Source organism: Hylobates moloch, unplaced genomic scaffold (assembly GCF_009828535.3).
Source record: "Hylobates moloch isolate HMO894 unplaced genomic scaffold, HMol_V3 SCAFFOLD_7, whole genome shotgun sequence".
Classification (NCBI taxonomy): Eukaryota; Metazoa; Chordata; class Mammalia; order Primates; family Hylobatidae; genus Hylobates; species Hylobates moloch.
Window position 1 is genome coordinate 12503133 of NW_026652282.1, and position 21040 is coordinate 12524172.

Here is a 21040-nt window from a genome sequence, read left to right on the forward strand (position 1 = left end):
GTTTTTCTGCATTGCATTTTAAAAGGAAAATTCTCAGTCTCCCTTGAAGAAGTGAAGCCTCCTTCTTTATGCACTGGCCACTGTCTAATACCTCCCAACAATACTTAGAGGAGACTACGTGCTGGAACCTCACTAGAATTGAGAGATCAAATGGTTTTGGCTGTTTTCCCACTGGGGAATATAAAAAATACACAGTTAATTGCAGAAACAAAGGCTGGGCATGATTCCATCCTAAGCAGCGATTCTTCAGGTAGCTGCCCAGAAGGGCCTGGAACTCCTCTGGACCACTGCTGATCTCCAGATACTCCCTGAGAACCATCACCTCGGCGTCCGATTCCTGAGTGGTTTTCACTACTAAATATAGTGACTCAGTGACCCAGTCTCTTGGCCAGGACGCTCTCATGGAATTTGGGTCGTTTGGCACTTCCTGCCTGGTGCCCACCTGTCTAGATTACTGGACCCAAGTAGGTCCAGTATCTCCCTGGTGCAGCCCTGTCTTGAGTCCATCACCTTTATCATTAAGAACCAGCCAGTAGAGGTTGATCATGATCAGGTACGTTCTCTCCACAATTTTCATCTAAGGAAATCCTCATCTCCCCTTTTGAAACAAGGCTGGGCTCAGACTATGGCATCCGTTTTAACATCTTGTAATGCTTATACATTTTTATTGAAGTGTACCAACGTCTTATCTCAGTTTGGACATGAATTTAGAGATATTTCAAATTAGCTAGAGAGAAGAGTTAAAACATAGAAGAACACAAGCTTTTTACATCTATATTTGACAGTGACATAATGTTTTTATTATACATGCATTGTGTAGATTCTCTATGAAAATTAAGACCCTTTTAAAAAAAAATGAAGGCTGGAAATGGGTATATTCAAAACCCTTTAAAATCCTTAAGGGAGTTTTGCTGTAGAATCTCAGGATAAAGACAGACTCCAACAATATTCATCCAGAAATTTTCATGTAAGTCAGTTGTTTGAAACTTGGGAATTATTTTTCTCTTAGAAACTAAGTCTGTGGTGCTTACTACATCAGCACACAAAATCCTGTTTAATTCATAAACTAAACTGTAATAATAACTGCGTTTACTTGTTATATTGGATTTTTATTGACTAAAAGCTTCCAGCCTCTTTTTTATGCAGCCAGGATAACAGTGATACCAAAACCTATCAAAGATTAGACCATCCTACCCCCAAAAAATAACAATAGGCCAATATCTCTAAAAAATATGTAACAACAACAGAAGAAGCTAAATAAAATACTAGAAATAGAATCTAGCAGTGCATTAGAAGAAATAGATACTTTGTCCAGGTAGGGTTTATTCCAGTAATCCAAAGACGGTTCAGTACTAAGAATGATATACTTACGATTAATGGATTTCATCCCATCAACAAATCTATATGATCATTTCTATAGATTTCCTAAAATACATTAGACAAAACCCACCATCCCTTTAAAATTTTTTTAATAAAACAGAAATGAAGAATTCCCTAACTGGATGAAGTAGATTTATCTCAGCTCAAAAATAAATAGTATGTTTAATGTGGAAAGGATATCATTAAATCCATGATTATTAGCATACTATATATTAAATTTAATTGAATTAACCTCTGGCAGGAGCCAATAAAGTTACACCAAAAAACATAAAGAACATTAGAGAAGCACTAAAAACTCCTACAAAGATAATTCAGCAATTAGTGGAGTGCCATGTCAATTTATAGAAATCAATTCCTTTGGTATATATAACTCACAATTAGTTAGAAGACATAACAGAAGAAGGAAACCTACTTATAATAGAAACTAAAATAATGTTAGTAAACAACATAAAATGTTAAGAAAACTATAAAACATTTCTGAGGGACACAGAAGACTTGACTTTATAAAATTCATACCCTGTTTTTACATAGGAAGATATTATAGACACCTTTGATGTCAACTCTCCTTAAGTTGTGATTCCATAAATTTAATATGGTTTTAATAAAAATACCAACAGAATTTTAAAACTAGATATAGTACTTCTAGAGTTCATGTGGAAAAGCAAATAAGCATGAATAGCTGGAAAAATTCTGAAGGAGAAAATAAGGAATGATTAGACCCATAAGGCTTTAAAGCCACAATAATTAAATAGTATGATACTAGCACGTGAATAGGAAGATAAATCAAGGGAAGAAAATAGTTCAGAAATATGGCCAAATACATGCGAATTTACTTTATGGTCAAGATAGCATCTCAGCTCAATGCAGGAAAAGATAAATCCAGTAAATGGTATTGGGGGACAACTGAGCAGGCATTTAGGAGAAAAAGTTGGACCCATCATTCAATCCTGACAAAAATATATTCTGGATGGAACAAAACTTTAAAGGTAAAAAAATACCATAAAAGTACGAGGATAAGCATAGGAAAATTCTTTCATACATCCAAATGGAGGAAGCTTTTCTAACTATAAATCAAAACCCGGAAGTAATCAAGAAAACAACTAGCAATTAGACTACATATAAAAATTTTAAAATCCTTTCTGATGAAAATCACTGTAAACAAAAGATAAATGACAAACAGGGAAAACATTTGCAACTCTGTTCACTCATTCAGCTACTATTTATTGAATGCCTACTATATGCCAGCTACTCTTCTAGGTGTTTGAGACATCATAGTGAACAAAACAGAGTTAATTGCCCTAATATACAAAGAGTTTCTAGAAATCAGTTTTTAGATAATCAACAGCAAATGGTATAAACAGACAGCTTACAGTTAAGGAAACAAGAAACCCAATACCATGTGAAAAAATTTCCAACCTTGCTTATAAAAAGCTATAAAACTACACTGAAATATGAATTTTCACATATCAGATTAGCAGAAACCCCAAAATTGTATTGCTCACAGTGCTGGTACAAGTGTGGAGCATGGGCAGCCTCATGTGTTACTGGTAGGTGGTAATGACACATGAATAAAGAGATAATAGACTAAGAAGTATGTTGTTTTACTAATAGTTAATTACAATATCAAAGGAAGATACAATGCTAAGTTGGTACTATTGTAGTAGCTATCAGAGTGCAGTTTACCAAATAGCAATTTATCCTACACGTAAACTGCAGACCTAAACAATAATACATATACATAGTTATTCTTTGCACCATTGTTTGCAAAACAACTTAAATACCAGTCACCTCTATGGCATTCCTCCTCCAAAATTTGTATTCCCTCATCTAAATCATGAGAAAAGACAAAACCAAACTGAAAAAGGACTTCTACAAAATACATCACCAGCCATCTTCAAAAGCATCAAGGTCATGAAAAACAAGGCAGAAAAACTCAAGAGTGAAGGAGACCAAGGAGGAGTAGGTTCTGGAGAAGACAAAGGACACTTGGGCAATCTAAAGTCTGGAGTTTACTTAATAGTATCAACCCAATGTTAATTTCTTAGTTTGATGAATGCATTGTGATTATATAACATTAGAGGAGGCTGGATGAAAGGTCTCAACCTCAGCACCACTGACACTGAGGGCAGATCATTCCTGGTTGTGGGGACTGTCCTGTGCATTGCAGGATGTTTAGTTGCATCCCTGGCCTCGACTCACTGAGTGCCTATAGTTTCACCTCCCTAGGTCGTGACAACCAAAAATGCCTCCAGACATTCTCCACTGTCAATTGCAAACTCACCCCTTGTTGAACACCATTGATAGACACTAATCCCTAATATCAACTAACCAATGCAATGCTGTACCTCTTGGTGTATGAGAAGAAGAAACAGACATCTTCAGTGTCTATGAGAATGGCTTTTAACTAATCAACACCTTGATTAACCAGTAGAAGGCATATTTAGTGATGATTCACTTATGACTGCCTATACCTCACCAGGACAAAATTGTGGTTTGTCAGAGAGTCTTTAGCCACAAACAGAATAACAACCACTGGCTTATATTGCAAAAAGGATATGGGAAATTCTATAGACATTGGAAAAAAAAAATACATTATAAGAAGTCTAGGCCGGGCACGGTGGCTCATGCCTGTAATTGCAGCACTTTGGGAGGCTGAGGCGGGCGGATCACCTGATGTCAGGAGTTCAAGACCAGCCTGGCCAACATGGTGAAACGCCGTCTCTACTAAAAATACAAAAAATTAGCTGGGCGTAGTGTTGGGTGCCTGTAATCCCAGCTACTCGGGAGGCTGAGGCAGGAGAATTGCTTGAACCCGGGAGGCAGAGGTTGCAATGGGCCAAGGTCACGCCATTGCACTACAGCCTGGGCAACAAGAGCGAAACTGCATCTCAAAAAAAAAAAAAAAAAAAAAAAAAAAGTCTATACCCACTCTGATGCCATTATCTTGAGATGTCTTAGATATGAATAAAAAGTCACTCCACTCATTATGAGAACTGTCTTTAGAAGAAAATTAAACCGAATTATACTGTAGGAATATCTCTAGATTTTGAAAATCATATACCTAGAGATCATTCCATAAATAAGGAATCAGGCAAAAAACCAAAGGAATTCATTGGTGAGAGGAGAGTGTTAGGGATCTCATTCCCCTGCAACTACTGGCTGACCCCAACCCTGCATTGCAAAAACACTTGGCCCCCTCTGACCTCAAAAAGCATTTGATGCTTCCTCATTAAGCTCTATTTATTGTCTTTACTATTCACCCATCTGCCTCAGTCTGGGCCAAATCTATTGCCCAATCTTCAGCTGGTTGCGACTTTTTTGTCTCTTCCCGATTCTGGCATTCCAGAGGGTCAGTAGGTTCCTTCTGCACGTGCTTTTGAGGGAAATGTCCCCCCAAAAAAGCTTTTCACACCACCTTGAACAGACTGTAAACTTAAGCACTACAGTTACTAAGCAGCCTTTGGATTCTTTGTTTTTGAAGTTAGATCTTTTCAGCTATTAGTGGAAAATGTGCCTCACTCTACTCCAGGATTACCAATAGAAATGACAGAAATGGCATTAGTGTTCAGAGAAGATTATGTATATATGGCTGTGTGAACACTGAAAATTATGAGGGTCAACATAAAATCAGCATTACAGGTACTAAAACATAAATCCTGATGGCTTTCACCATTTTCTTAAGAGCAAAATTGCAAAAAGTGATATTAACAGCCATCCTAGACGAATATGAGCAAATGATTTGTTTTTCCTTAAAAGAGCCTCCAAGTGTATTGTGATCATTTTCACACTGATCAAAGAGAGCACCCTTCTGTCAACAGGTATCTGCAGTTTTCAGGACCTGGCAGAAATTCTTCTATGTTCTGCCTTTAAAGGTCAGGTACAAAAGTAGAGGCAGCTGCCAGGCCCCTCTGCCCAGAGCTGAGTGTCTGGGACCATGAGTAGGAAGGATTGAGGCTTGAGCCTCCTTGGTCCGCCAGGCAGCATGGGGTGCCACCCGCCCCTTCTGCAGCTGTACGCCGCAAAGCTCTGGCCTGGCCGTGGCCTCCTACCCCAAGCAACACTTGGTGGACAGACTACCCGGCACATGGCACCTCATGCGCTTTCCAACATTTTGATGCCAACAGTCGCTGGTCACTGAGCCCTGACATTTGATCTGTGGCCTTGACCACAGATTTTGGAAACTTCTGGCAGCCTAGTGTGTACTGGAAGGCCCAAGCCGCTTCCTGGGCTGGCCCTGGGCCAGAAAGCCGCGCCCCGCCCAGAAGCACTGGGTTCTGCAGTCCAGGCCCTTCCTCAGCTCCCAGGTCCAGGAGAACTGCAAGGTCACCTACTTCCACAGGAAGCGCTGGGTCCGCATCCAGCCCCTCCCCACCGCTCCTCCCCACCGCTCCTCCCAGCTGGGACTACGCCCGCATCTGCGTCCTGAGAGATGGTCCCCAAGGCCTGGAGGTGCTTTCCCAACAGGCTGCCGCTGCTGAGCAACATCAGGCCTGATGTCTCCAAGGCTCGCCTGGCCTGCATGAAGTGATGGCTTTGGAGCACCCGCCACCCCCACAGCCTGTCTGCAGCCTGGTGACCGTGAAAATTGCCCCACCCGAGCTCAGAGGGAGTCCGACGCCCAGGCCATCTGCCTTCAAGTCTGTGATGAGAAACGGAGTGGCCCGTTCCGTTGTACCCAGGTTTAGGCCGCTGAGCACTCCCAGGCAGCGTTGTCTCAATCCTTCCTGGTGGCCGCCTGCCCTGGTGAGGATATGCGGCCGCCAGGCGCCCGGTCGCTGAGCCACCACAGGAGTGCTGGGCCTGCGGGTAGCTCTGCCCTGACACCTCAGGCTTGCCTGTACTTGGAAGGAGGTTCGCCAGGGGGGCCATGAGCCTCTGAGCACACCCAGCCTGCTGCCCGGCTCCAAGAGTCAGGCCCCTGCCACCACCTCCTGAGCCTCCAGCCCTCAGCACCTTCACCCTACTGACCGCGGTTCCACCCCCACACCAGCCACTGGCCCCACCAGGGCACTTCCCACTGCTCCAGCCGACCACTCAGCGAGCCCCAGGCCCACCTCTCCTCTCCCTTAAAGCCCTTCCCTTGCCCTAGCCCATTCGCTCCTGCCTTCTCCCTGGGGACAGAAGGCATGCTTCTCCCCAGTTTCCACAATAAAATATTTGTTGTTAATAATAATAAGTGTCTTTATTATCATAGAGATTGTCGTATTCTTTCTTCCAAAGACGACACCATGGTTTCTCCAGCTTGGCACTATTACTTGGGCCAGATGGGTCTTTCTTGTGGGCCGGGGGAGAGGGAAGGGGGAGGTGGACGTTGTCCTATGCATTGCAGGGCCTTAGCAACATCCCTAGCCTCTCACTTCTAGGTGCCAGCAGCACACTCGCAGTACTATCAAAAATGGCTCCAGGCGTTGCCAAATGCTCCCTGGGAGGGTAGAGATGTCAAAAGTCATACTGGTGGAGAACCACTGAGGAACAGTGACCTCTACTGGCAGAAACAGGCAAGCCTAGTCCCCCAAAATGTGCGGTTTTCTAATACATATCAAAGACGTAGGGACAAACCAAATGAAGTGGCGCATGCTGGACAGAAAACATTTTCACCAGTTTTCTAGAATGCTGGGGGTGTGAATGATTCCTGTGGTCTGGTCTTACTAGCAATCAGGAAATGCAAAATTGTTACAAATGAGCTACTGTTTTAAACGTTTCAAATTGGCAACAATTTAAAAATAATACCGAGGGCTGGTAAAGACGCATGGAATTGGAATCCCAGGTGACACTGTGGAAGCAAGGAGTCCAGCCACTCTGGAATGGCATTTGGAAGTGATTCCTGGAACAGAAAACGCAGCTACCAGAAACCCTGTAGCACACATGCACAGACACTGGTGAGGATGTTCTTTGCGGCACTCGTCACCATAGCAGAGAATTGGAACAACCCAAATGTCCATCAGTACGGGACTAAAGTAAATATAGTATATGCTGTCACGGGAATACTGTTCCACAGATGAAAGCCAGGTGCGATGGCTCACGACTGTAATCCCAGCCCTTTGGGAGGCTGAGGTGGGCAGGTCGCTTTGAGTTTAGAAGTTTGAGACCAGCTTGGACAACATGGTGAAATCCTATCTCCACAAAAAATACAAAAATTAGCCGGGTCTTGGTGTTGCGCGCCTGTAGTCCCAGCTTCTCAGGAGGCTGAGGTAGGAGAATCGCTTGAGTCCAGGCGGCAGAGGTTGCAGTGAGCTGAGATCACGCCACTGTACTCCAGCCTGGGTGGCAGAACGAGACTCAAATAAAAAGAACAGGAAAGAAATAGTGCCGGGTTTCTCAACATCAGCAGAATCAGGCCAGATAACTCTGTGTGAGGATACTCTGTGTATTGTAGGATGTTTAAGAGCAAACCTGGCATCTGTCTACCAGATACCATTAGGACCACCAGCAGTTGTGACAATCAAAAATGGCTCCAGGCCTATAATCCCCGCAATTTGGGAGGCCAAGGTAGGTGGGTCACTTGAAGCCAGGACTTGGAGACCAGCCTGGGTAACAAGGTGAAACCCTGTCTCTACTAAAAATACAAAAATTAGCCGGGTGTGGTGGCACATGCCTGTAGTCCCAGCTACTCAAGAGGCTGAGGCACAAAAATCACTTGAACCCAAGAGGCGGAAATTGCAGTGAGCTGAAATTGTGCTACTGCACTCCAGCCTGGGCAACAGAGCGAGACTCCGTCTCAAGAAAAAAAAAACAAACAGAAACGGCTCCAGGAGTTGCCAAATATCCCCTGAAGGACAAAGTCACCTGCTCGTGGCAACCACTGAGCTAAGAGCTACATTTTTTTAAAAAAAGGATAAATCTCAAAAGTACTTTCATATGAAAAAGATTGGAAGTATTTTCTGTAGCACAATGCCATTTATTCAAATAATATATTTTATTACGTAATATAGTGCTTATAATTTAATTCATATTTATATCTTATTTACATACTTATATAGCAATTTTTCATTATATATGAATTAAAATATAAGATTGAGGTATTTTGAAATATTAATATGTAATCTATATTGTTTAATATAAAGATTTCATCATATAAATTATATAAAAAATATAAGATATTATTTCTGGCATGATAGAGGAGGCCAGAAACCAGGTAGGAGGTAATTTGGATACCTTACCCATATTGTTACTTTTATCTAAAGCCTCTTTAAATACTGTTCAAACATGAATTGCATGGTATTCCCCTTTAGAGAGTCATAGAATATAGCCATAAACTAAAGCAAATTCCCTTCACATGGAGCTTGCTGTCTAAGGGGTTGGAGACAGACGATAAACAAGTAAATAAATGCATACACTGCATGCTGGTGGAGGGGAGGAAGGCGAGTGCGCTAAAGAAAAATAGGGAGGGTTGCATTAAACTCTCAACCCATCTGGGGCCCCAAATACTCTCCTTGTCCCAATTACCATGGAATGACACTCTCTTACTATGTATGCAAGTTCATCAAATGTTTCAGTGTTTTCTTTGGTGGCAACTCATGCTTTAATAGAGTACCACACAAATAAAATGAAGATATTTTATCTACTTAGAAATAAAGATTCCCATAAGATTTAAATTGTTGCTGAAAATATTAAACCTTACATTTTCAATGGAGACAGTTTCGGTTACACACAAAAAGTCCTGGACTGAAGCTCTAAAAATCTAGCTTTTAGTCTGAAATTTTCCACTCCCCCATCTCTGGGATTGACAAGGCATTGCAATGTGAATGAGGTACAAGAAGGGGCTTGGGCTCTGTGTGCATCAATGGTGACACTTTGGGCATTTTGAGCGGGATATTCCTTGTTATGTAGGACTGTCCTGAGCCTTAGACAACATTAATTATTTGTCTAAGACAACATTAATTATTTGTCTAAGGCTCAGGACAGTCCCACATAATTAATCCCCACCCTCTAAATACCACAGCACTCTCCAGTCATGGATATGGCTCCAAAACAACCCCTCAGCATTTCTCGATGCTGAGGCGAGAAAGACTTCTAAATCTTTGACATTTATTTTCACACTCCACTTGCCTGCTTCTTGCCAAAAATTTTCTAACAACCATCTATAGTTACTCAGCAAGGGCTGGTAATTATTCATTTATTTGGGCTTCATATTACTTTCTTTTTTTATTTTTTTCATATTACTTTCTTATTGTGAATTACTTCACTTTTAGAAATTTTATTCTTTGTATAGTTTTAGAGTTTACAGAATGATTAGTTCTTTGAAATGCTGTCTTGCTCATTTGACGTAGCTTTTTGTGGGCATTAACCCCAAAGCTGCTTTCCACAAGACACATCTGAGCTGTCAGTTGTATTAAAATATAATAGTGAGTTTGTGATAACACAAGTCCGTAAATTGCTTGACACTCCTCCCTCCAGGAGTGAAGCTTAAGTCTCCTCCCCCTAAGTATAAGGGTTTAGAGATTCCCTTCTGACAGTTACAGTTTGGAAAGGGAAACTTGGCAGTCACCACGTGATCCAAGGGAACAAAGTGAACTTAACAGTGATGTCATGTGCGTATCAGGGACCCTGACACCATATGCTGAGAAGGGCACTTCACCTCATTTTCGTCTCCAATAATCACTATGTTCTGGCTAAATTATGAGAAAACAGCAGATAATATCCAGTTGAGAACTTTTACAAAATACCCAACCAACCCTCTTCAGAAGCACCAAGGTCATGAAAAATAAGGAAAGACTGAGAAACACAGAGTTGGGAAGACTAAGGAGGAGGAGATCTAATCGCCTGTTGTAATGGATGCATCCTGGTTAGGTATAATAATAGCATTAGGGGAACTGGGTGAAGGGGCCAGAGCAGGCTTTCACAACCTCAACATTTGGGGCCACCTCATTGCTGAGGGAACCATCCTATGCTTTGTAGGAAGTTTACCAGCATCCCTGGCCTGCACATGCCAGCAGTACATCCCTTTCACCAAAACCCCCTACCTGGCCAAATAGTGAAACCCAACAGTAAGTACTTCTGTATAGTTCCAAATGTTCTGGAGTAGGGAAAGGGCACAAATTGCCCCAGATTCAGAACCGTTGTTACACAGCAACTCTGTATCTCTGCAACTATTTTTTGAATCTAAAATTATTTTAAGTTATGACATATATATGTATATGTATTGATATGGTTTGGCTTTGTGTTCCCACCCAAATCTCATCTCAAATTGTAATCCCCATGTGTCAGGGGAGAGACCTGGTGGGAGGTGATTGGATCAGGGGGCAGTTTCCCCCATGCTGTTCTCATAATAGTGAGTTCTCATGAGATCTGATGGTTTTTTGTTTGTTTTTGGTTTTTGGTTTGTTTGGCTGGAGTGCCTTGGTGTGATCTTGGCTCACTGCAACTTCCGTCTCCCAGTTTCAAGCAATTCTCCTGCCATAGCCTCCCAAGTAGCTGGGACTACAGGTGCATGCCACCATGCATGGCTAATTTTTGTATTTTTAGTAAAGACAGGGTTTCACCATGTTGATCAGGCTTGTCTCGAACTCCTGACCTCAGGTGTTCCACCCTCCTCAGCCTCCCAAAGTGCTGGGGTTACAGGTGTGAGCCAAAATGCCCAGCCAGATCCTATGGTTTTAAAAGGGGCTCTTCCCCCTTCCCTCACCTGCCACCATGTAAAAACGTGGCTTTGCTTCTCTCTTGCCTTCCACCACGATTGTAAGTTTCCTGAGGCTTCCCCAGCCATGTGGAACTGTGAGTCAATTAAACCTCCTTCCTTTATAAAATACCCAGTTTCAGGTAGCTCTTTATAGCAGTGTGAGAACGGACTAATACATGTGTATATCTATAAATTGATAGATAGATGTATTTTAGCAAGGGCTAAGCAGTTACTGAAAAAGTTGCCCAGGCACTATAAACTACAGATAATGACATAAAGCACTGGATAAATTACAAGTTCTGATTGGCATCATTGATAATGACATAACAGCTAGAAATATACTTTGAAAATAGTGAGATATATTCAAATGCAAGATATTGGCACCTGCCAGGTGCAGTGACTCATGCCTGTAATCCCAACACTTTGGGAGGCTGAGGCAGGAGGATTGCTTGAGCCCAACAGCTTGAGACCAGCCTGGGCAACACAGTGAGACTCTATCTCTACAAAAAAAAAATTTTAAAAACTAGCTGGATGTGATGGCATGCACCCATAGTCCCAGCTACTCGGGAGGCTGAGGCAGGAGGATTGCTCAAATCCAGGAGGTTGAGGCTATAGTGAGCCGTGATTGCACCACTGCACTCCAGCCTGGGTGACAGAATAACACCCTGTCTCAAAAAAAAAATTTTTAAGACATTGGCACCCATATGTTACAAGAATAGTCTTAGTAATTATTCAAAATTTTAAAAACTTGGCTTTTTTCTAGATGTCCAATGCACTGTCCATTGCATGACAGAGCCAAAACTTAGCTTTTTTCTATATTCACATGTTTCATATGTTTGTTATTATGCCATCCACTATACTAATGCCTTAAGTAGCACCGTTTCTGTCGTTTCTTACAGGATTGGCATTAGGAAAAAAGATGAATAGTTTTACTTGCTTAGGGTCTTCTTTAATGGAAGAATACTAAACATCCCTCCTACATGATGGTGCTGCCAAGAGTAGTAAAATCTCAGATTTTAAGAAAACAATTTACCTTGGGCTCAATAAATAGCAGTCATAAAAATATACCTGTAGAGATGTGTTTATATTTTGTTCACATACAGGCAGTTGAACTAGGAATTAATAAGCCACTTCCCACAGTAGCAATGTTGTGGGAAGGGGGCCAGGGGAAAGCCTAGCCCTGCTCCGAAGGCAGCAAAGGCTGTATATGAAGATGGAGACACACTCTGGGCTGGCGCTTCCTACTTGCTTGGATGATGCTTTCAGAAACTAACTGATAACTTGGCTTCCCCAAGAGTAAGAAACCAAGGTCCAACAAGAGCTAACACCCAGGCAACAGGGAACTGCTTCTACTCTGGCCATTGTGTGCCAAATCCACCATGGGAGCATCCTCCTGTGGGACTGAGGTGAAAAAGAGAAAGAAATTGGGGGTGGTGGGTGGGACACTGTTTTCTTGCATCCACTGCACCTCAATAGACAGGCCTCTGGTTTAAGAGCCAGGATGTTAAACATGCTTCATTCACTCACAACTATTTACTAAGAGCTAACCTTGATTAGCCAGTATGGTTAGGGATATGGTTAGGAAAAGAGTTCCTACTACAGCGGCCTTTAGATTCTGTGCCCCATCCCATGCAGGAGTTTAGTGATGCTAAGACTCTTGAAAACCAAGACCAGAGTCTTGAGCCCACCAGAGCATTAAATACCAAAGTGGAAGCCAGTAACCCCCATGGTGGCAGAATTTGTACATAGTTCCATGCCCTGTGTGAGAATAGATCCAGGACATGGGGAGGACAAACCGCTTCTAGATTTCACATGGCTTGTCTGCATTCTTTGTCAGGAGGGTCTCTAATCCCTGCCCTGATTTGAACTTCATGGCCTCCAAGCAAAGAGCACCTATTTTAATTTGATCAGTTGCAGGGTCACTAGGGAGACTATCAAATACTTTGTCCATCATCAACAAATAGATTTCTTTGTGCCCTGGGACATGAGAACATGAGACCCAAGTCTTTCCTGTGCAGTGAGCCCCTGTATTCCTGAAGCTTGGCCCATGTGGGCCATTCAGTAAGTGATTGTGAAGTGAGTGGATGGATGACAAAAGGTTAACATCTCACTGTTTCTGGAATTTTTCCCCAAGAGACCCTGTCAAACATTTAGTTGCGTAGGAGCTGCATTAATAAGGGAGGGAAGAAGGAAGAGAGATTACTTTCTTGAAACATCCTCTACCCAGATACAAATATTCAGAGACACATTATAACAAAAACTATAGTGAAAGAAGAATCCTGAATATACTGTAGATTGAGGTAGCCAAAAGGAATTGTAAACATAAAGAGAGAAAATTTGTGCTAAAAGAGAAGTCACATGAGGAACACAGCTCAGTAGTTAACTTCTTTAGCTATCAAAGGATAGACATTTCTTCTCATTATAAATTTTGTACAACTAGTGACTTCATGGTCTTTCTTCCAAATGTCACTACATTGAATGTCCTCCAAGATTTTCAGAGAATGAAAAATTAACCAACAAGCACTTATTCAGCTGGACATGTCTTTAATAAACAAACCAAAATACCATTAGTGTAACTAAATAGAAATCCTGCATTTTCAAGGTGTTAAATATAGATGGGTCTGATGAATTCACTTCAGTAATCATTTTGACCAGTTGTTTTTACCGAGAAATTATATTAACTCAGACACAAGTGTCTTCTTTAAGCAAATCACGAAAAAGAGGTAAAAGCGTTTACTCCCCTTCCTCAAGTGTGGGAAGCCCTGGTCTGAAGGTTTCTCTAAGAATTGGCTCCACTGCCATTTTTCATCAATGGCGCTAGACAGGGCCAACTGCCTCCAAAAAGTAGTAAGAATTGGACTCTTGTTTCTGGAAATCAAAAGAACTAAATAGGCGCTGGGCTGCTGTTTTACAAGCACAAGACTGTTAATCCCCGTACTGTGGATACAGCAGCACATTGTTCCTTTTTAGATCACAAGATTCATCCTTGAATAATTAGGTAGAGGAAGAAATCCATTATATATCCTACACCATTTAACTCAGAAAAAGAAAGCCTTGCCTGAGCTAGACCTCTACCTCTCTTGCTAAAAATGATAAATTATCTAAAAACCGATATTTGAGTAAACTAAGCAGATGAATTTCCCAGTTGACCTGAGAAATAGTCAGGGGCTGTAGATAAATAAGAGAAGGAAGGAGAGAGAAAATTTCCCAGTTGACCTGGGAAATGGAGTAAACTTTATAGCTTCCTTAGAAATTACTTTCAACATTGTAAAATCCTTGTGACATCGTTTTAGTAGATCTGGCCTAAATCTTATTATAATTAGTTGAAACACCCAGTTTTTCAACCAACAACTGCAGAGTTGACATTTCCTATGTAAGTCCCAAGAAAACCTCAAATAGAATAACCTATAGATATTAGAGCATTCTTCTATCAGCTAAGTTTTTTCATCTACCATTCTACTGTTTTTTTGTTTTGTTTTGTTTGAGACGGAGTCTCACTCTTGTCACCCAGGCTGAGGCTGGAGTGCAGAGGTGTGATCTTGGCTCGTTGCAACCTCAGCCTCCCAGGTTCAGGCGATTCTCCTGCCTCAGCCTCGAGTAGGTGGGATTACAGGCACGTGCCACCACGCCCAGCCAATTTATATATTTTTAGTAGAGATGGGGTTTCACTGTGTTGGCCAGGCTGGTCTCAAACTCCTGACCTGAGGTGATCCGCCCGCCTTGGCCTCCCAAAGTGTTGGGATTACAGACAGGAGCCACCGTGCCTGGCCTATCTTCCATTCTACTTTTAAGGAAAACCAGCAAATAACAAGAAAACCATTTAATATAAAGATTTGTAAATAATCACTTCAAAAGAAGTGCCTTGTTGCTGTCACATTTAGTCCATCTTCGTATAATTCTTATCTGGGCCAGTTTCTTGAGCATGGGACATGTGCACTTACGCAAGCCTGTGCTCTTAAGAGGGTCTTACCCATAGTTTAATGTTCTGCTGTTGTAGTCTTGAAATTCTTAATGATTTAAAAAGGGGTCCTCCATTTTCGTTTTGCACTAGGCCCTGCAAATTACATAGCCCATCCTGATTTCTACAACTATAGAATAGCACAATGGGAATTCCGTACGGATTAATAATATGTGACACTTACAGCTTTTTCTATATGCTTCCAAGTACTTCATATAAATTAGTTCATTTCATTCAATGGTAAAATTGGTAGATGCTTAACTTTTAATGAAAGACAAAGTCAGATTCACTCTAAGGACTAAAAAATATATATAACATTACATTTTAAAGATTTTCAAAAACATAATTTGTTGTGGAAATGAATTATTGTCATGAGGTATCCCCCACTAGATGGACTTCCTGTAGGATCAGGGGCCCTGGTCTTCTGTAGGGATGAGAAAGCTTTTCTGAAGGGCCAGGTGCTAAGTGTTTCAGGCTTTGTCTGTTAGGACTACCCAACTCTGCTGTTCTAGCAAGAACACAGCCTGTGAGCAATAGATACTCAAATGACCAAGCCTCTATTCCAATGACACTTGGTGTGTGGACACTGAAATTAGAATTGCAGATAATTTTCAGGCATGACAAATCTTTTTCATTTTCCAACTATTTAAAAATGTAAAAATCATTGTTTTTATTGTTTTTATTAATATTAAAAATCATTATACAGCTTGTGAGCTGTATAAAAGCAGGCAACAGGCTGGATTTGGCCCACAGGCCATGGTTTGCTGACTGCTGATCTTAGCCCTCATTTGACTCTCAGTGCCCAGCACGTAGCAGGCTTTCAGTAGAGGTCACTTAATCCTGTGGCTCCAGCCACAGCAATGTAGTTCCACAGGCTGGCCTCACGGACAGCAGTGAAGGAAGAGGTTGATGTTGCTCACACTGTTCCCTTTGGGCACTCTGTCAGCTCCTTCTTCCTCGCCTCTTGACAGCATCTGGGGCAGATGGTGTGGCTTTCCTGTCACTTCCGGCTACTGAGGCATCCAGGCCAGTCTAACCAAAGCTGCCTTCCTGCCTCTCATCTACAGCTGCTCTCCTTCGAGCAGTTCTGGCCAGAGCAGGGACCTGAGTGGCGGACTCCAGCCATTTGCTCCGGGCTCTACTCCCTCCCTGCCTGTGTCCCCCTCCCCCATGCTTCATTCTCTTCACTTAGGGACAGGAAAGCAAAATGATGGGGATGTGAGATAGACAAGGAAAGGCCAAATTCTTCTTCCTGGACCAGGGCCCTTGTGGTTCCCCTTGCTGTGAGGGGTCCTCTGTGGTGGTGGTCCAGATGCTCTCCACTCAGAATGCTCCTGTGGGGCCTTCAAGGGCCCCTCCGGGGACCTCTGCACTGCATCTTCCCCTGACATGGGTGACATGCTCTGACTGACTTCCTCCACCCCACCTCAGCTCTGCCTCCAGGGGTGTACACCTCCAGCCTCACTCTGCTGCCTTGTCTTGCCCTGTCTCACTTAAGGACATGGGTCTAACAGGCAATGACTCCATCCTGTTCCCTTCCAAAGCCTCTGCTTGTCCCCAGAAATATATCAAGTGTAGACTCCTCAGAAAACTGCCCTCTCTCTCCCCAGTCACAGGTACTCAAGCCAACCTTCCACCATGAAACTTCTCCAGCTATGAGGCAGCCACTAGCTTCAGAGTATCTTCAAGTTTTCTGAAATATTTATGGAATAAGGAATAAGAGAAAAATAAACAGCCAATGTCCAAGACCCCTGAATCCGTCTTTGGAAAGGATAATTCTACTGTGTTAGTTTCCTATGGCTGCCATAACAAATACCACAGACTAGATGACTTAAACAACAGAAGTTAATTTTCTCATAGTCTAGAAGCTGGAAGTCCAAGAGCAAGGTATCAGCAGAGTTGGCTTCTCCTGAAGCCTCTCTTTTTGCCCTGTAATAGCTGTTCTCTCCCTGTCTTCATGTGATCTTTTTCTGTGCACATCTGTGTCCTAACCTCCTCTTCTTTTAAAGACAAAAGTCAGATTGGATTAAGGCTGACCCTCATGACCTCATTTTCCCTTAATTACCTTTTTGAAGACCCTATCTCCAAATACAGTCACATTTTAAGGTACTGGGGTTTGGAACTTCAGCATATGAATTTGGGAGGGTAGAGGACAAGATTCAGCTTATAACAGCTACCCTCCAGAATTTTTAATTCACTCAGTCTCACTTTGGAACCAAAAGACCTCTGGAAGGCAGATTTTAAAAGCTAACCCATTTTAAAAGCTACCCATTTTCCATCCACCCACCACACTGGAGAGAGGTAGTCTCTTTGCAAAGTTATTTTCAATCCCATCTTGCATTATGTGGTGCCCTTTCCCATAGGAAAAGGCTGTTCATGTAGGAGTGCAGCTTCCTTTATGTCAGTGCATGTGGAATCCAGCCCAGCATCTGAATTGCATCTTAAACACATCCTGCTTCATTAAGCTGCACTCATCACTCATCGCCTTGACAGCCAGTATTGCTGCAACTCATACTGCCTGGCAGCAAGATCAGCATGTCCCTCCGTGCAGGGCACCTGGCCAAGAACCAACTCTTCCTGCCTGGAACATTTTTCCTCTCACAGGCTCCTTTTTGTTAATCCAGTCCCAGCTTAAATGGCACTTCCTCACAAAGGCCTTCTCCTGACCACCCAAGATAAAGAAGTCCCCCCATCCCACCCCACCATATCATATCATTATCAAGGTAGTTAGTAGTGCTTTTCCTTTGTAACATGTGTTCACCATCAGTTTCTCCATTGGTCTACAAATGCCATGAAGAGCATTTCCTAAGGACACTCAAGTTGTCACTTGTGTGTTCCAATTTTGGCTTGGGAAATTTTATGCACCGTGGGCCTAACAACAGCCATCATTTTTGTCACTGTGACCTATGCAGTTGGCTGCTATTTTTTCATGCAACTACACACAAGTAAAGTGCAAGTATGTAGACAGTGGTGGCCCCAGGGGATGGTTTGGGGAGAAATTAACCCATGATAAGTTCCATCAGTACTTCTCTCATAGGCACTCCATATAAATGTGAGATCTCAGTGAAAGGGGAGCTTGCTGCCAAAATGTAGTTTCAACACAAGTCCCGTATAATCTCTCCACCCATCAACAAAGAAAATCTGAAGCCACCACTGTCTGTGAGGGTAGGCATTCTTATTGACTACTGAAAACTAGAAGGAATGTCTCATATGTCATTAATGGCTATTTTGCTTATAGGATGGATTTTGTTTTTTTGGAGACAGAGTTTTTCTATGTCACCCAGGCTGGAGTGCAGTGATATGATCATAGGTCACTGCTGCCTTGAACTCCTGGACTCAAGTGATTCTTCCTACTCAGCCTCCTAAGTAGGTGGGACAACAGGTGCACACCACCGTGCCCAGTTAATTGTTTAAAAATGTTTTGTAGAGATGGGGTCTCACTTTGTACTCAGACTGGTATTGAATTCTTGGTTTCAAGTGATCCTCCCGCCTCGGCCTCCCAAAGTGTTGGGAATTACAGGTGTGAGCCACTGTGCCCAGCCAGGATGGATTTCAAACTAATTTACGTTGCAGTGAAACAACTCCCTTGGGCATGAAGGAAGAACTGGCTTTAGATGTCCCCTTGTACTATCTGTAATAACTTCAGGTAGGAAAAGTATAACTTGCTGAAATACAGATAAAATCTGAATCCTCACTTCGGTGAAGAATTTTAGGATTCTCTTTCCTCAAAGTTACTTCCATAAATATAAGGAAAAATAAATTTGAGTTTCACTCTCCCCTTGGTCCCTTTCCCTGCTTAAGTAGCAGAAGCACAGAAAGACCTCTAATCTACGAACTTGAAAATCAAGAAAGACTATTGTTGATTAGGGGTTGGTACATGGTGTTCAGATAGGGAAGGCTTATTAACAGAATGTAGAGATGATGAATGAGCCTGTTCAAGTGTAGATAACAATGATTAGCTCAGTGCAGCAGATAAAAATGAAGATCCTACCTCCCAGGATGGCATCTGGAGAGTGGATAGTATTCTGCCAGCTTTGGAAACTGGATGAAAAGCAAATCTGGCAGAGGTACCCATTTCATTCCCAGCTTGCTCAGTAGCTGGTGATTGGAAGAAACTCTGCAACAATGTTCAATCCCTGGACAGGAAACCCTCCTTCCATGATTCTTCTTTAACATAGGTCTGAGAAAAAGAGAAATACAATATTTTTAAAAATGAAGACGCTAGCCAACTGTCACCAGAACACATATTTAAATTGTTTTTCAGATCTTGAGGATTATTTAACCTGATCTGTCCTTTCATTGATTCCTCTTAAAACCAAGAGCTTGGGCTGGCTGGGTAGGGGTCCAGTTTTGGTCACAAAAGAAAGCCCCAAGCTATTTAGATCAGAACAGGATTGATGTAGTTCTAGATTGGGTTGGGTATCCTGCCAGTGGAACCAACTTATCTTGGGCAAGTGTGAACAGATTGAAAGCTTGTGCATTGAAATACATAGCGTATTTCTCCTAGGGCATTCAAAACATTTCAAAGAAAGAGCCTCCATGCATAAGTGAAATTGAGCACATATACTAATTAGAAGGTGTACAACTCACAAGAGGATAAGGAAAGAGATAATAGCTCTCAACATATGTATACTCTGCTACCCAAATTTCTACTCCTAAGTAAATACCCAAGAAAAAGAAAGCATACAGAAAAAACATGTACAAGAATGTCTATAGCAGTTTAGCCACCTGTTGTGCATATATCTGACATATAACAGGTACTTAATAAATGTATAAAATTGAACATATCTTTATATCCCACATATGGTTTCACAGGTCAAGTGACACATACTAGTTGTGTCATCAGTTCATATTTCTAGCATGTACTGTAAATACTTTAATAAAAACCGTTTTATTAACAATTTCCATTTTAGTCTATTATTGCTTTAATAAAACATTAGAATGAGGTCTTTAGGAATGATTTACTCAAGCTTAAGATAACTATGCAGAAGGGCCCAGCAATAAAGAAAGTGTTATTAGAAAGCAGTTTTTTCAAAATGAACACTCAGGTACTTCACTTCCTATTTTAGTTCCCAGAGCTGCTCTGTCTCACTCTAAAAACATTGTCTTGCAAAGGGGTTGGTTTTGATCAACCCAAAAATCTGGTAGCTGTGAAAATCAAAGTTAATGCTATAGAACAGTGTTGTCCAGTGGGACATTCTGTGATGATGGAATGTTCTGTGTCTGTATATGGCAGCCACTACACATAGATGGCTATTGAGCACTCGAAAGAGTGGCAATAATGACAAAATGTGTCAAACAGAGCCCAGTGATTCCTAATATTTTATGCAACTGGAATGAACAGAAAACAGATCTACAACTAAATGGCTCAAAATTATTTACTGAAAGTTTACCCTCTGTCATTTTAGATGGTTTAATATTTTCTTTCAGAACTTGTAAAACAGTCACAGGCTCAAATTTCAAGCCTCAACACATCTGCAAATTTAGAGAAATAACAAGTCCTTTAAGTCAAAGATGCACTCAAACAACAGAAAACTGGTTTGATTTTGTTTATGTTTTTTATTTTTGCTTGGAACAGAGCTGGATGTAAAGTTAGTTAGGTTTTTTATTGCTGTTTTTTAATATTATTTTTATTGCTGTTTTGACAGTGGTTATTGTCCAGCCTTTTCTCTTACTGGCCCATGTTAATGTATTTTTAAGTTTCAAGGCTAACTACCTGGTTGACAGAGTTCCGCCTGAATAGCAATTTCTGGCCAGGTATGGTGGCTCATGCCTGTAATCCCAACACTTTGGGAGGTGGATCACTTGAGGTCAGGAGTTTGAGACCAGCCTGGCCAACATGGTGAAACCCTGTCTCCACTAAAAACACAAAAATTAGCTGGGCGTGGTGGCGGGCGCCTGTAATCGCGGCTACTTGGAAGGTTGAGGCGGGAGAATTGCTTGAACACGATCTCATCACTGCACTCCAGCCTGGGCCACAGAGTGAAACTTCGTCTCAAAATAAATAAATAAATAAATAAATAAATAAATAAATAAATAAATCAATCAATCAATCCAGTTACCAGGTAGAAAGAAAGAAAGAA

General features: G+C 41.8%; 1 protein-coding gene and 1 non-coding gene across 2 annotated transcripts in view; both read left to right on the top strand.

Moving 5' to 3' along the window:
• The window catches only part of CA5B (carbonic anhydrase 5B), a 119386-nt gene that overhangs the window by 20425 nt on the left and 77921 nt on the right, over positions 1–21040 (top strand). The gene's annotated exons all lie outside the window — the stretch shown is intronic.
• LOC116812353 (small nucleolar RNA SNORA7) lies at positions 18946–19085 on the top strand. The gene has a single exon (XR_004370657.1). It is a non-coding gene; the product is annotated as a small nucleolar RNA SNORA7 (small nucleolar RNA).